Genomic DNA, 17,326 nt, shown 5'->3' with positions numbered 1-17,326 from the left:
CTGTTTTGAGAACCAACGATAATGTAGACTAGAGGATGTTGGAGTATAGGTGGCTAAGATTTTCGATATCTGTACGTTTGTTAACCGAGTTCCTTTTGTTCTTAGAGATATGTATCATTTCTTTGATAATGCGTTTGTACCAATTCGGTTCTGTAGCAAGGGTTATAGAGTTGTTAAAATCGAAATTGTGACCCAGGGTCAAAGCGTGATCTGCTAAAGCGCATCTTTCAGTGACATGGCATTTGATATTAGAACGATGACCAGAAATTCTATTTTTTAGGTGTTGTGACGTTTGTCCAATATAACTCATGCTACAGTCTCGACATGGTATTTTATATACACAGTTGATTTTCTCTAAATTAGGAGTAACAGATTTAAGATGAGAAAAAAGAGACAGTTTGGTAGTATTAGATATTTTAAAAGTAATTTCAATTCCCTCGTTCTTAAGAATTTTTTGGATTTGGCTAGATAGATTTTCTACATACGGTATAGAGATAGAGTTTTTAAATTTATCATTAACATCAGTTGGATTGTTGGAGTCTACATTCCAATCAATCGAGTTGTACATTTTTTCTATTCTATACTTTTTGATATCATTGATGAATTTGATAGGGTAGCCATTGGAAGTAAGAGTTGTTTCTACAAGTTTTAAATTCTTTTTAAGGAATTGAGGGTTTGATATTTTAAGGCAGCGATCGAACAAGGATATGGCGACAGATTTTTTGTGTTTGATGGGATGATGTGAGTTGAAATGAATGTATCTCCCAGACCAGGTTGGTTTATGGTGCCAATCTAAGATTATGGTGTTATTGCGGTTGATTACCATAGTGTCTAAAAAACTGATTTTTCCATCTTTTTCCAACTCGAAAGTGAATTGGATACGTGGGTGAAAGCTGTTGAATTTATTAAGAAGGAGTTGTAGATTTTCGTTTTTAACACACGTTATAATATCATCGACGTAACGATAGTAAAAAGGTAGGCTGAAAGGAAGATTTGAAATGATTTTTTTTTCCAAGTGTTCAAGTACCAGATTCGCTACTACTGGGCTAATCGGTGAGCCCATTGCTACGCCAAAAATTTGTTGGTAGAAATTATCTTTGTAGGCGAAATAGCATGAATCTAGACACAGTTTGGTGGCGGCTAGGAATTCTTTTTTATTAATGTTAGTGTGACCTTTCAAATTGGGCCAGTTTTTATTTTTTTATAAAAAAAACATTAATAAAAAAGAATTCCTAGCCGCCACCAAACTGTGTCTAGATTCATGCTATTTCGCCTACAAAGATAATTTCTACCAACAAATTTTTGGCGTAGCAATGGGCTCACCGATTAGCCCAGTAGTAGCGAATCTGGTACTTGAACACTTGGAAAAAAAAATCATTTCAAATCTTCCTTTCAGCCTACCTTTTTACTATCGTTACGTCGATGATATTATAACGTGTGTTAAAAACGAAAATCTACAACTCCTTCTTAATAAATTCAACAGCTTTCACCCACGTATCCAATTCACTTTCGAGTTGGAAAAAGATGGAAAAATCAGTTTTTTAGACACTATGGTAATCAACCGCAATAACACCATAATCTTAGATTGGCACCATAAACCAACCTGGTCTGGGAGATACATTCATTTCAACTCACATCATCCCATCAAACACAAAAAATCTGTCGCCATATCCTTGTTCGATCGCTGCCTTAAAATATCAAACCCTCAATTCCTTAAAAAGAATTTAAAACTTGTAGAAACAACTCTTACTTCCAATGGCTACCCTATCAAATTCATCAATGATATCAAAAAGTATAGAATAGAAAAAATGTACAACTCGATTGATTGGAATGTAGACTCCAACAATCCAACTGATGTTAATGATAAATTTAAAAACTCTATCTCTATACCGTATGTAGAAAATCTATCTAGCCAAATCCAAAAAATTCTTAAGAACGAGGGAATTGAAATTACTTTTAAAATATCTAATACTACCAAACTGTCTCTTTTTTCTCATCTTAAATCTGTTACTCCTAATTTAGAGAAAATCAACTGTGTATATAAAATACCATGTCGAGACTGTAGCATGAGTTATATTGGACAAACGTCACAACACCTAAAAAATAGAATTTCTGGTCATCGTTCTAATATCAAATGCCATGTCACTGAAAGATGCGCTTTAGCAGATCACGCTTTGACCCTGGGTCACAATTTCGATTTTAACAACTCTATAACCCTTGCTACAGAACCGAATTGGTACAAACGCATTATCAAAGAAATGATACATATCTCTAAGAACAAAAGGAACTCGGTTAACAAACGTACAGATATCGAAAATCTTAGCCACCTATACTCCAACATCCTCTAGTCTACATTATCGTTGGTTCTCAAAACAGTAACGCCCCTTACTCCTGATTGGTCACTGCCTTTGTACTCCATGACTTTCGAGCACAGTTCAAATCTCACACGTGATCAACAACATAGATTTACGGATGGTTCCCCGCTAACCTTCACTTCCGTCCGAAATGCTGTACCACTAACAACATCTAAGCATGTACCGGTTGTCATTTTTTGTGAGTAATCTTTTCTAAATTAATTTAATCTTTTCCCATCTCCTTTTTTCCAAATTATTAATAAGCTTTTTTCTGACAAATTTTCATTTCTCTTAAACCAATTTTTCATCTGATTAACCTATCTTCAAATTTTGACACGTAACCTAAAACTGTCACTTTGACAGCTGCGTTAAAACTGTTTAATTTTCACTTAATTCTGTAAAACAACAAATATTGTATTGTTAAACATATTCCATGCTCTCAACTCTGAATTGTTTTGTTGAAGCATCCTATTTTTTGTTAACTATTTAGATTTTATTTCCTGAGGATGGTCGGCAGGGCCCGGCCGAAACGTCGATTTTGTATATTCACGTTTTTCAACTATTAAATTCTTCTTCTTCCTGACCGGAACTTCGACGAACCTTTCATTTTCAATCTACCTCCCGGTCACAAACTTCTTTCCTAAATATATGATAGTGACAACGTATGACGTCATCCGCCCCGTATCTTATCGGCTGCTGGTTCGTACTTCAACGTTAGGCTGATGACGTCACCGCAACCGACGGAGTAGAACCGGCATACGTAATTTTCTGTCAGCCTTCCTAACCCTTTTCGCGTTCCCGCGACAAGCCGCTTTTCCGTGCTCAGATGGCTCCAACTCTTTACGAGCGTAGACATAAATACACGATGTCCCTAAATTGGGGGACACGGACCAGCCAGCGTGATACCTGACTCAAATCCAATCGAGAATTTCTTTGCCGCAAGCTCGTCCGACGCATAGTTTTTGAATTATAAGCGATAGCGTTAGGCCAATCAGAGTGCACCATTTCATCTGGATTTGCCGCCACGGAAATTGCTGTTTTGTTCGTCTGGGTGAATTATTATTATTCGTTCACGAATTAAATATCGGCACCTTCCCTTTCTCCCTGTTGTACCCCTTCTCGAGCGCTGACCTCAGTATTGTTGCCGTGGCACACGCTGCCGGCCGCACACCCACGGACGCACACTCGTGTGTGCGAAAATAAGCGAATGCCCAGATACACAATACTACGAAACACACATCTACGAGTGAAAATAAAAATAAATCTCGAAATAAATCAACGGATTTAAGATTTAATGCTACAAAACACTTCCAATCATCGATGTATGTATAAAACTAGAGATTTTAGACGGTTGATATGCCGTTAGGGTTCATAATTAGTCATTCAATCAATCTGAATTATGCTTTCCGAACATTTTTTGAGTCTTTGCAACATAATTTTTCCACTAGTTTTAAATTTATCATTGACATCCGATTTCTCAATAATGCGAGGGAAAAGTAACTCGCTGAACTGACGTGTCAATAGGTTTGTAAATCAATTACGATTCACCTGAGTTAACACAAAATATCTGAATAAATAAGAATTCACTGAATCACTAAAAATGATAACCGAAATCGTGAGAATTATTTGAGATATAACTGAATTAGGAAGAGTTGTAATGAGTCAAGTTACTTTGAATAACTTTAGATTCGTGCCAAAATTTGATGTTTAGAGAGAAAAATAATTAAATTCAAATAAGAAAGTAATTTCAAATCAAGAAGAAGAAAATTTCCAAATACCTGAATTCAAATGAAGCAATTTGAATTTAATAAATCTACCCGAATTTGAGGAAAAATAATAATTATTATTTGGAATAGAAAAATGAAGCTGAATTACCTGAATAAATTCAATTAATTCAACTCCTGAATACCCGACTCTACATCTTTTGATGCTATAATATAATAGCTCTATCAACTTGGAACCCGACGATGACCAAATAGAATTGACATATGCTAGACATATTGTGCTCGTTTTGTGCTGTTTTGTGCCGCAAAAGAGAAGTTCTGTACCATTATCATTTTCGAAATATGCAGACAATTAGATGCGGGTTTCAACTTAATGTTAAGTTGGTACCCACGAGGTGTTCGGAGGTTGGAAGACACTCAACATTATATACTCGTTTTGTGCTATTTTGTGCTATCCAAATAAAGTTTTGTACTCTCGATATTACCAAGATATAAGGCCCCGATGAGGCATGCTAAAGACCCAACGATTTCAAGTGTTAGGGAACTTGAGGAATTCGTTTTGTGCTATTTTGTGCCACCCAAATAAAGTTTCGTACACTTGTCACCATTGAGATATATGGCTCCGATCAAGTATGCAATCAGAAAGAACGCATGAAAATCAGAAGGAGCAGAAACTGTTTTTTCCCGTGTTATTCTTATCGAAAATACAAAAATGCGATGCGGATCATCCTGATATGAATATAAGTAGAAGAATAAAATAAGAAACTTTTAAGCCTCTTTGCGGCTAAAAAATTTTTTTTTCTAAATCACCTCAATATATACCTATAGTTGAACATTTAACCCCTTGAGTGCCGCCGAAAAAGATCTTTGTTTTTCTCGACTTGGCCCAAAGTACCGAGAAATCACGAATCTTTGTTCAATGAATAAGTGGCCTAGCAACGCCTGATAATATGTCACGCGTAACTAAAGTGTATTTTTATATATTTTGGACCATGCTGAAAAGGATCACATCATTTATTTCCTGATAGCCTATGCTAGGAAACTAATTTCGCGGTTACAAAGCTATAGTTTTCATCATTTCCAAGAAATGTTTGTCCTGACACAGTAGTCAAATAGACAGGAGAAATGATCACCAAATGATCAGATATTGGGCACACGGGGGTTTTCGGGAGCGCTGATCATGAATCCGAACTCAGATTTGACAAATTCCAAGATAGCGACCTACTACTGCGCATGCGCATTAGTATGACTGGTATATAATTGAGGAATTGCTCCGAAACTGGTCACTCGGGGGTTTTCAGGGACGCTGATCATAAATCCGAAATCATATTTGACAAATTCCAAGATGGAGACCTACTCCTGCGCATGCGCATTAGCATGACTGGCGTGTAATTGAGTAATTGAACTGAAATCGCCACTGGGGGGTTTCGGGGCGCTGATCATGAATCCGATATCACATTTGCAAAATTCTCAAACGGAGATCCACCACTGCGCATGCGCATTAGAAAAAGATCTTTATAATCGAGGACTTGAGCTGACTTCGAACTTGGAAGTTTTTGGGAGTGCTGATCACGGGAATGTGATCGAGTTCACAAAATTTCAATATTTTGACCCAGTAATGGACATATGCGATAAAATATTCCGTGTGAATGTGACTGTTAAACCTGAATTGATGATTCGGAAGTTTGCGGGTATACAGAGTGTACAATTCCAGAGCGAATCCTGAATTATACATGAACCATACCAATGCGCATGCGCAGTAGTCGGTCGCCATCTTGGAATTTTGTAGATCCGATATCGGATTCGCGACCAGCGCTCTCGAGAACCCCCGTGCGACCAATTCCAGATCTATTCCTCAAGTATAGATCAGTCATACTAATACGCATGCGCAGTAGCGGGTCGCCATTTTGAAATTTTGTGAATCTGATATGGGATTCGTGATCAGCGCCCCCAAAAACCCCCGGGTGGTCAATTTCAGGGGAATTGCTATAAGTTTGAGTTTTAACACTTTGGGCAAATTTCATAAAATTGACTTGGCACTCAAGGGGTTAATCTAAAACAGATTAGAGTTCCACGAGACGGATCTACGTGTTTATGTACAGCTACATGTATATACTGTAACGTGATCGACTAACCTGGGACGCTAGCACGTAATGACAGAGGCCGACGCGCCCACAACGACGGTACCACGGGAATCATAGAACCCAGGCAGGGTTCCAGTGGTTGAACTAGCAGACCCGTGAACGTTGGAAAACATAAATGGTAAGTGAAGAGAATACAAATCTGTATATCATTAAACCTTGACGAAACAAAAGTTTTTATTTCTGTAGTAGCTTTTTTCTTATTCTACTTACAAGAGTCTAGGTTCCAATAGTACGTGCTGACGTATTTTTACCATCAGTAATTATCATGAATTCGAATATATATTAAGGGCAAAGTTTATTTTCATAACAGACTTTTTTTATTTTGGTCATATATATAATTTTTTCTTCCTTACATGCCACTATTGGCTTTTTAGATTGAAATCGGGATTTTAGACTATTCTCGCTTCCATTTCGAACCGGAAGCTACATGCGCACGGTTTTTTATTAGAATTACCCTCTATCATCTTCTTTATTTTCAATTCGCTTCTTTTTCAAGCTCATCTATCCATATTTTCCGATGGTACCTCGTCACTCCCTCACCCCATGACATTGCCATACATGGTCCAGGTCTTCTTCACTTTCTAGATGTACCGTACAAATTGACCACCTTCATAACATTCAGTGTTACGATATACCATCCTTCACCCACATTGCCATATCCAAGTTTCGCGTATTGTTCTGTTGTAATATCCGTATTCGGGTAAACAAAACGGAGCCTTTTCCATACTAGGTGCAAAGTCCGCAGAAATTCCATAGATTTATACGCATATTTGCACTAAGTATTGTGAAACCATGTTGAGGCCGCGGACATTTCCCTACTTCATTCACGAATGAAATCGATGCAGTATATTTAGGCGACGGTAGTGTTGCAGGAAAGAGTTCTGAAGTATGGCAGCGATTTAGCGAAAAAGTGATACCAAAAAACGTCTCTTCTGTTTACTGTTATACCATCGTGAAGGGAAACCGATACGGCTTGCGAGAACATTTTGAAATCAATAAGTTGCCTATAACGGTGACAGAAGAAGATGTGTCGTTGAATAATACAGCGAATACTGCTGATGTGAGCGCGAACACACCTGACACTACCATAAGTTCTGCAAGAGATACTAGCTCATCGTCAGTTGCACCTTACAGTGAAACTTTGGAGGAGCAACACAACCCACAAATCACATCCAAAGATTACCAAGCGAGAAGATTCACTACTAAATTTTCGTCAAAGGAGTGGAAAACTGTTGCTCTCGAAGTAGTCACTTTAGAGGCAATCGTAGAAACGGTTACCGAAAATATTGTGTACTCAAACGTCAGAAGTGGACACGTATTGTAACCAACCGACTTTGGAAACAACTGAAATTGCTGTGCAAGATTAGTTTCAAAAGAGGCAAGGCAAATAAATCCTCGAAAAGTAAATACTAGTCCATCAACGGCACTTGTACTTTTTGCAAAGCGAAATTCGTAGCACACGTGGATCAGAAGCTCAACTCAAACGACAAAGTCCTCATGAAATGTACTTATAAAAGAGTATTTACAAGAGGTCATCGCGCGAACTTGAAAAGGAAGTTAGCTGGTGCCGTAAGGAAGAAAGCGGTGAAGAAAATGGCATGCGAGAATGTAGTAGCAAGTGCATTGCAAAAGCAACTCGCAAATAATCTCATGACATTCGGAGACCCGGTACCAAGTCACTCAGCATCAACAAGCATACTCAGAGTCGCTGAATATCATGCTTTGGAGACATCGCGCTTGCATGCTGATTCGGTAATAGCGATAGCCAAAGCAATGTACATTGCGCCATATCTGGGAATCATCCGAGATGTTGCGTATGATGAGTTTTACGTACGGTACCACAGTACAGCGCTATTGCATGTATACCGCAATTACTGTAAAACCACTCCAATTCATCGGCTAATGATCGATTAATGCGACTGGTGGGGAAGTTGAAAGGTTTGTAAGACCTGATGGCACAAAGTCCGGCAATATTTTTCTATACAGTGCCGTCGTGCTAGATGCCCATCGCGAAAAATTCACCCTATATGTTCGATGTTCTCAGAGTGACACGATACAGATTCTATCCAGCACTGGTTGTCCATGTGGCAACGTGACGGGGTTCCGATACCGCGTAGGGTCGTAGTCGACATGTCTGCAGCTTTGATGTCAGCTCGTATTCGAGCGTTTAAAACATTCATCGTTGGATGCTTATTTACTCAAATGTGCCAAGATCCTATGCCCTCAAGATTGTATGGCTACTGATCTACCCGCGCGTTTCCTTAGAAATGATGTAGTTCACGTTGTTAAGATGATGACAATGTGGCCAAGTTTGCGTGGCCAGCTTCGCCGAACCCGATAATTTTATTTGAAAAGTTTCGGTCAAGTTACACAATCAGAAGACGTTAATAGTCTGTTTAGAATATTATCGGATATTATTAACGTTGCTCGTCATACTACCGACGGAGATGACGAAAACACATGTTTGCACACACCTTGCAATGCTCTTCTTTAAATAACAATAGACTCTGCGTATGCCTCTGTCAAAAGAGTTCCCAATGAAAGGCAATCTGGACTGTAAACTGGAGTAGCTAATAAATCGTACAAGTTAGTGTCATCGACGAAATCACGTGCAGCGCATTACGCGACATCTAGCGGTAATCTTCGAAAACGCATGACCACGCCGTAACCGATGTTCGCCACAGGGGAATGGCCTAATTATGGCGGAGGTCAAACAACCAATCGAAGGGAAGAAGAATCACCTCACGACAGCGGCAAAATCGGCTAGCCGAACTCCGACCTCCGTCTATTCCACGCTTGACCCGCTAGGATACAGCTGCAATATTCCTCGTTCTCTCGTTTCGAGCTACCGACCTCTTCCTTTTTGTTCTATCGTTACTTCATCTACCGTTTATTCGTCACCCTCTATCGTTGTACTACCGTTAACTTCATCATTTTCGTTAAATTACCTTCCGTCCTTCTCGTTTTCTTTCGCTATTTTTTTTCCAGTTTCATTCAGAATGAATTCAGTGTCGTGTGCCTGAAGTCACCATTAAGGTAAGGCTTCTGCCTTTGTATTGTATGGTTACGAAGTTGCTCATAATTTCTATTCTTTTTCTTATTATATTTATCGTTTCTTGGTTGCATCGAGTGATGCCGATTTTGCGTGAATCATGGTCCGCGGCTTAGAGTTGCGGTTAGCCGCCGTGTGACTGCATAATTTCGGTAATTAACAAATTTCGTGTCTGAGCAGCCTCGTAACTGCCGAATAATTAATTCTTTTGTATTTATGAATTTCCATTAGGCTGCTTCTGTAGTTTCTATCGTATTTTGAGCCCTATTGGCTTTATCTTCCGTTTCATAATTTTCTGTAATAGTAGTGTGTCTTACATCTTATTTCTGGTATTGCTTATTATATTTTTATTCATGTCCTGCCTATTGTACCGTATGTCGAGCTCTTTGGAGTATAACCGAGTGTAGAATTAGCTTCTAAATACTACCGCTCTTTTTTCTACTGTTATTGGCAACCTTATATTATTTTTGTTAGTTATTCTTTTCTCTGTATCTTTCCGCAGTATCATATTTCCTTGTTAATTTATGTTCTGCGTATTATTCTTGATTCTTTTTGTACTGAGGTGTATTTAGTGTATTTCGTTATTTTGCGAACTCTCCGAATTTCTCACTCCCTCATAATCTTGTATTCTCTCGAAAGCTATGTTTTAAGATTTCTTTGTATAATTCTTCGAATCCCTAAATATTGTAAATTATTGATTTTATCGTTTATGAATAACTCTCCCGTAAATAATCTCTCGTACCGTACCGTTAACTCTACTCCATCGTCTATGCTACCGATTTTGTATAAATTATTAACGAATGTCAATCCCTCATACTGGTTAGAATCTATGGTAAATTCGTCCTATTCTTCCGTTATTATCTCCCTAGCTATAGTTATTTTGTTTTCTATCGAATGCAATAAGGTTCTCACTCTTGTTTTTAATCAACAGAATAATAATTCACGTAGCGTCATTCGCAACTTCGCTAAGATCACGTCGCCCAGTGACGTGTAGTTTTGATGGCATTCTTGCATTATACCGCTTCTCCCGACCTACGCTCATTTTTCACTGTCAACTATCGTCTCTCGTTTCAAAGCAACCGTTTAATTCTATTCTACCGAAATTTTTGTGAATAACTATTGTTCGTGTATTTGCCGCTATCGATACCATTTCATTTCCCTGTCTTAACCCTGTAACCTACTCGACAATATATGACTGATTGACCTGTTCATTTTTCCTGACTTGAGTTTATTCCCTATTTCATTATTTTCTCTAATTCTTTAATCAATTATCGTTAGCTGCCTTGAATACCGCCACTCTACCAGTTCATGTGAGTACCTGAGCCTAGCCAGCCATAGAATGCGTTCTCTAGTTGTTTTCCGTATTGTTTTGTATTGTTTTTCTTGATTCATATTATTGTTTGAAATTCTACGCTAACGCGTCTGGCGCCCAACGTAATTGATTTTGTTATAGTTCAGTGTTCAGAATAAGTGGGGAATCGCGTCAAAGCGTCAACAATAAGTCCTCATCTGAAGGTAACAGAATATAGCGTTACAGTCGATAGTCTATAAAACCACGCCATTGGAAAACTTGCCGCTGATGTCGTGAAGAAAGGTATATCTGCTACTACACACAAGCATCGAGCAGAAACACTGTTTCCATTTTGTCGTTCCGTTAGGCTACGAAGTGGACTGATGCAAATGAAGTGCGAAATGCCAGCGTCAAAATTATTATCACATGTAATGAAGGGTCATTCGAGCGCCAAGGAGACAAACCAGTGCACTAACAGAGAATGCCCCAACGCGATCAGAGTTTTCAAATAACCTATCCTCACAGTTTCTGCCAAGGATGGATCCATCGATGAATTTCAGAGTTTAATATCGGAACAGATCGTTGATAGATGCACCAGCTGCGGTTCAAGGGGCATCAAAAATAAGTTGCTGTGTGATGGTTTCCGAACAAGTAAAACTGTCATCAACGGCAAACATTTGTTTGTGGAGATTTCAACGTCTGATTGAGAAAAAAAAAACATTCATTTTTTGAAGGCGTGCTGCAATTGTCTAGCATACCGGATCACGCACAATTTCAAAACACGTTATTCTTTTTGCAAGGTGTAATACAGTTTCTACCTGGCCATCGAAATGAAGATGAGACTCCTATGCCACTCGGGCCTATCGGGCATTATATCGCCCTTTGCAGACGTCATGACGGTACTTGGGAAAGGTATAACGACGTGGAAACTACAAAATCTCGTAATGAAAACGCAGACATCCTTTCTCATGCAATCGTCTAGACCATATAAGAAGTTAAAATGAAACTGTGAATAAAAATGGTAATTCAAATACAACACTGAAAGAATACCTCAAGTGATTAAAATGACAATCCGTTGAATATGATTGTGAAGACATATCCAAGACAGGTGAAATCTTTACACCAAAACAAGATCTGAAACAATGTTTATGAATTGATAAATACGTTATACACAATGTATAGTACCGAAATAGATCCGACAACGTTTAAACAGTAACATGAAAAAAGCAGACCGATCCGATAGTCAGCATAACATAATATACGTGAGAGTTTGAGAAAAACTGAACTGCAAAATACTCAACACAATAGGAGATAACATATGGGGGGTTCCACGGCATTTTAACTAATCGGTGAAGTTCACCGATGCCGATCTTGATGTCAAATTTTTTCTGAATCCTTTTGTCGAAAAAAACCCCTATTCGGCCGTTTTTTGATTTGGCCACCTGTACTGATTTTACGCATTTTCCGATTTTTCAACTTTTCCAAAAACAGACTTTCTTCAACTGGTTGTAACTTCACGAGATTTGATTTTTTTCAAAAAATGATCGAGAAATAATTTGTTTCAATAGGTCTGAGCTTTGTGAAAAACTTTTGTAGATTTCTCCAATAACACAATTCTAAGATTTTTTCGATTCAAAAAAAAAAATCGATATTTTTTGAATTGCGACACCTTCGATTTTCCTGAAACTTTTTACCTGAATTCAACCAGTTACAATCAAGTTTTCCTCGAAAGGAAATTATGAACTATGATTCATTCAGGCGTTAAACCATCATAAATACCGAAAAATCGGAAAAATATCATGAAAATCCATCCTATTCTTTTTCCAGTTGAATTTTCCAGTATACTCAGAGGTATACACTACCGGCGGTAAGTTTCCGGATAAGAGTTGGAAAAAGTCCCGGAACGGTTTTTTATGTCATTTCGCCGGTAGTTGGCCTAGGCCAATTTGACTAACGGCATTTTAAAGAGGGAGGATTTACCTACACTTTGGCTATTCAAAAAAATTGTTACAATTAGCACCCAGTATTGAAAACGACCATTTTTTGTCGTTTTTTGTTCTTTTGTGAGTGGACCCCGCTTGCAGTAAAAATCTTTTTTATGCATTTCTCCGACTAAAATCGTAAAGCGGGAAGCCTAAGCTTCAATTTCGTTTCGTAGAAAAATTTTTGCGATTTTTTTTTCCCAAAAATATTTCGTTTTCTGATAAAAAAAAAAGACAATTTGAAAATTGCTCCGGAGTACGAAAACGACGAGGTTTACAACGAAACCTCAGCACGGTAAAAAGTTGCATTACTTCTAGTTGAGTTCATGAGAATTTTTTCAGATTTTTTTAGCGAACTTTTTTTTTACTATAGCTTTGCTATGGGATTCCCTCCAAAAATCATGGAAAGGAACGCCCCAAGAGACATTCGAAAAACTTATGTAGAGGATGCCGCGTGTAGTAAAGAGCGTGCTTTCAGCGAGAGGAGGTTTCTTCGACGAGACCAAAGTATAATATATAAGCAAAAAATTTAATTATATTGATATCATGGTGTTGAGATCAATCGAGCTCCGATCGGAAGTAGATTAAAAAAAATTTCGCAAATAAAATCTAGCAAAATTCTCATCCCGAAACAGTTTTCGTTTTATTTATCGCGGAGCAGCATCCTTTATAAGCGTATCCCCCACTTCTGATCTGTAGGCGTCAGAATATTTGGTTACGATTTGTGAACCAAGGGGTCGGCACAGAGCGTCTTCACTGTTATTGTTGTGAATTGCACTTGGGTGTGAGCCCTCGAGAGATCAGAGTTGGACTGCTCTCTATCAGCCCCACGTGCCATTATATAATGGTGACAATGTGTGATGCCATCTGCTCCTTATGCTATCGGCTGCTGGTTCATACTCTAACGTTAGGCTGATCACGTCACCGTAACGGCCGGAGTCGAACCGACATACGTCGCTGTCACAACGAACTGGCGCTGCCCTTGAAACTAGTATTAGCGTGCAGGTCAAGTCCAAGTCATTCGACGGAGAGTCGCCTCGCATCCGTGAAAAAATGGGTTTAATTGAAGTGGTACAGGTATGTGATAACGTCTGTCCGGTCACAACTGGCAAAAGCGGTTTCGACGTCGAGTCATTGAATGCGATTATCATTCATAGGCTTACCAATACTGCCGCCAGTGGTTGGACATTGTTCAAATTTCACCACCCAGGATCGTATGAGAGTGATATATGCAGAATCCGCTGTTTTCCGCTCATTCCGCAAAAAAAAAAAAAAGTTTCAAACAACTCATTTTCAAAACGTTGTCCAGAGACTGTTGAGTGTTCAAGGAAATATTGATCTTATGTGCAATAGTACCGTCGAGGGTGGGGGCTATACATTCTGTGATAACTTGCAAGAAAAGTGACAACTGAAACCCTGCCGTCATCGTGTCGGAAAAACATGTATTGAACCCGCACATCTCCATTGACGGTTTGAATGCATGTTTGAAGGAAAGTATATGTAGGGTAATTCGTTGAATTGATAAGGAGTAAGCTAAAAATAAATTGTAATCACTATGAGAATGAAAAACTACATTCCAAAAGTCTACAGCTGCTATATTCGATGACGTATTTGAGCCTGCATACCACAATAAAGGTTGCGAGATAGCTTGCGAGATAAGATATTTGAACCTACACGCCTGATGCAGTTCGTTGCATCTTATGCGAATTACCATGGCACAATTAGAATATGCAAACCTGTGACATTCGATCGCATACTCTGAGATTCGTGATAGAGAACCAAGTTCGCTATGTGAGCCTGCAACAGCTTGAGCGGTTGCGAGATGAAGTGTTTGCGTACGAGATAAGGGTGTTTAAACCTGCACGTTCGCCGTAGTTCGCTCCATTTTATGCACCATGAAATAATACGGGAACCTGCGATATTCGAGTCTGAGAATCACAATGGAGAGTAACGGCTGCTATTCGAAAATGTATTTGAGCCTGCACACCTCTAGCAATGAGCAATTGCGAGATAATGTCGACTAACAGTTCGGTGCATCCTGTGCGTATTATTATGGAAGAATTATAAAACCTGAGATTCACGCGAATCAGCCGTTTGCACATATTTGAAGCATGTAACCATTATTTTGAACATCATATTTCCTCGATTTCAAAAATGGAAATTGAAAAATAAATGAATGAATTATTCAGCGGTAAGAATTTGCTTATCTGAGAGTCCTCTATTGAAAGAAAAAGTTAAAAAATGAATAAATAGATTGAGGAATTGATAAATAAATAAATAAATTATCCATTGGTTAGAGTTCGCTTATCAGATAGTCGTTCGGTTAGACTGTGGGTAAGGCAGGAATCGAGGCGCACGTCAGATAACGGGGCTGACGTCATCGCTAAGTAAACAGCATGGAGTAGTGGGAAGAAGACAGCAGTCAAGTAGCTCTCGGCTCAAAAGTTGATCCAGTTTTTGGGGCAACGTAGAGAAATTATCAAGATGCGATTAAGAGCCTGTTGCGGTGTGAGCCTATAAAGTGCTCTCCATCCTTCTTCCTATGATTTTTTTAACGCGGCGGTTTACGTGGGCACGGAGAAAGTGCTGTCCTCCCTTTCCCTTGCGATTTTACGACTCGCCATTTGCTGCTCTCTCTTCGGCGCTGCATATTTATGCGGGCATATGGTAGGAGGTGTATTATTGGCACGGAGTATTGTGATTATTGATCATCATGATTGTAGTTAACTCATCTTAAAAACAAAGTAAACCGAACAAGATTCGTGATACAATTAGTAAGTATATACCATTTATTATATCGAACATTCGGAGAAATTGAGATTTCTGAGTTATCAATAGAAATGGCTTTAGTGAAGTTGATTTCAGCAAGGCATCAGCATGCAGTCTGTTGTATACGGTTGTAAATTCCGGTATGCGGAGAAAGAGAAATTGTCGCTCTTCACACCTCGAACAGTGAGCGAAATATATTATTTTCTTATACTTTTCACTCAGTTATTTATTGTGCATCATATTTTACGTAAATCTTATTGTTAGCATAGGACGAAATATGAAGTGCTTGATCAGAAGTGATTTGTTGTAAAAGGAAGATACGAAATCAGACAGACGCAGTCTGTGAATTGCACTTAATGGAAGTAATATGAAAAAAGAGTACGTCACAAAAATGCCTGATAGCACAATATCCAGATTGCCAAGAAAAAAGGTAAATTCAAGAAAAGAAGCTGTGCCGAAAGCCCTTCCCACCTGCAAAGAGAAGAAAGCCTCAGCAAGAGACAAAAAATTGCAACCCTCTGGATAGTGAGAAACTGCTATCTACAATAGATTATAATACCGTTTTCGATAATATCCTCCCGGAAAAAATTCTCAATTTTTGCAGGTAAGCCGGAAAATTTAGGGGTTTACCCTGAAAGTTGAGGTTGAAGGTAAACCATCATTAATGGAGGGTTTATCTCCAACAGTTAGAGATTAACCCTCAACAATTGAAGGTTCATCCACAAGAGTTGAAGGTGAACCCTTGACGTTGAAGGTACACTTTCAACGATGAGGGTAATTCATATTCCCAAAATTTAACTGATGGTAAATGTGAGAGAGAACTATCAACATTGCGGGGCTTGTCCCATGCAACTCCAAGGGATACACCCAACTCTTCTTGAGGGTAAACTCTGAAATTTGGGTGTCAACGCGAAAGCAGTGTAACATAAGACGTGAAATTTCCAAAGTAAGTCTTATGATATTCGTTAAACTTCTATTATTCTCAATAACATCTGAAATGATCTATTTATACAGGGTGTCCCTAAATTGCTTCCCACGGACTAGCCAGCATAATACCTCGTTAAAATCCAACCGAGAATTTCTTTTCCGGAAGCTCGTCTGACGCATAGTTTTTGAATTATAAGCGATAGCGCTAGGCCAATCAGAGTGCACCATTTCATCTAGATTTGCCGCCACGGAAATTGCTGTTTTGTTCGTCTGGGTGAATTATTATTATTCGTTGACGAATTAAATATCGGCACCTCCCCTCTCTCGCTGCTGTACCTCTTATGCTTGAGAATACGCTTCTGTTTACACACACAAGTGTGCGCTCATGGATGTGCGGCCGGCAGCGTGTGCCGCGGCAACAATACCGAGGTCAGCGCTCGAGAAGGGATACAACAGGGAGAGAGGGGAGGTGCCGATATTCAATTCGTAAACGAATAATAATAATTCACCCAGTCGAACAAAACAGCAATTTCCGTGGCGGCAAATCTAGATGAAATAGTGCACTCTGATTGGCCTAGCGCTATCGCTTATAATTCAAAAACTATGCGTCGGACGAGCTTCCGAAAAAGAAATTCTCGGTTGGATTTTAACGAGGTATCATGCTGGCTAGTCCGTGGGAGGCAATTTAGGGACACTCTGTATATTATTTATAGCTAAATCAATGATTCAATTTGAATTCAACTTTCGAGTAGCTCGCTGAAATTAAAACATTGCTCCATATAGTATAAGGATCACTATTGATATTGCATTTCACTTACCCTGCATGCCATTATGCAACGCTCCGAAAGAATACTACTTAGTTTTTTCAGGGTTGAAATTAGAAATCATAAACTACACTATACATATATGGGGATTCCACGTCAACTCGGTGAATCAAAAACATTGACCCTCTTCGATTTTCTCAGTGATTTTTTATATGATAGTTGTTGGAAATTATTTGATAATTATCAAAAGTGGATATTTTATATATTTTCATATAGTGTATGTACTGTAACGCTAAATTCTGTTACCCTCGGATGAGGA

The 17,326-nt window shown here is 38.7% G+C and overlaps 1 protein-coding gene across 1 annotated transcript in view; it reads right to left on the bottom strand.

Moving 5' to 3' along the window:
• Window positions 1-17,326, bottom strand: part of LOC124178533 (glutamate receptor ionotropic, NMDA 2B) — a 2,057,245-nt gene that overhangs the window by 84,258 nt on the left and 1,955,661 nt on the right. The window lies entirely within an intron of this gene.

This window comes from Neodiprion fabricii, chromosome 3 (assembly GCF_021155785.1).
Source record: "Neodiprion fabricii isolate iyNeoFabr1 chromosome 3, iyNeoFabr1.1, whole genome shotgun sequence".
Lineage (NCBI taxonomy): Eukaryota > Metazoa > Arthropoda > Insecta > Hymenoptera > Diprionidae > Neodiprion > Neodiprion fabricii.
The sequence above is the reverse complement of the archived record's forward strand: the minus strand, read 5'-3'. Positions and strand labels throughout refer to the sequence as shown.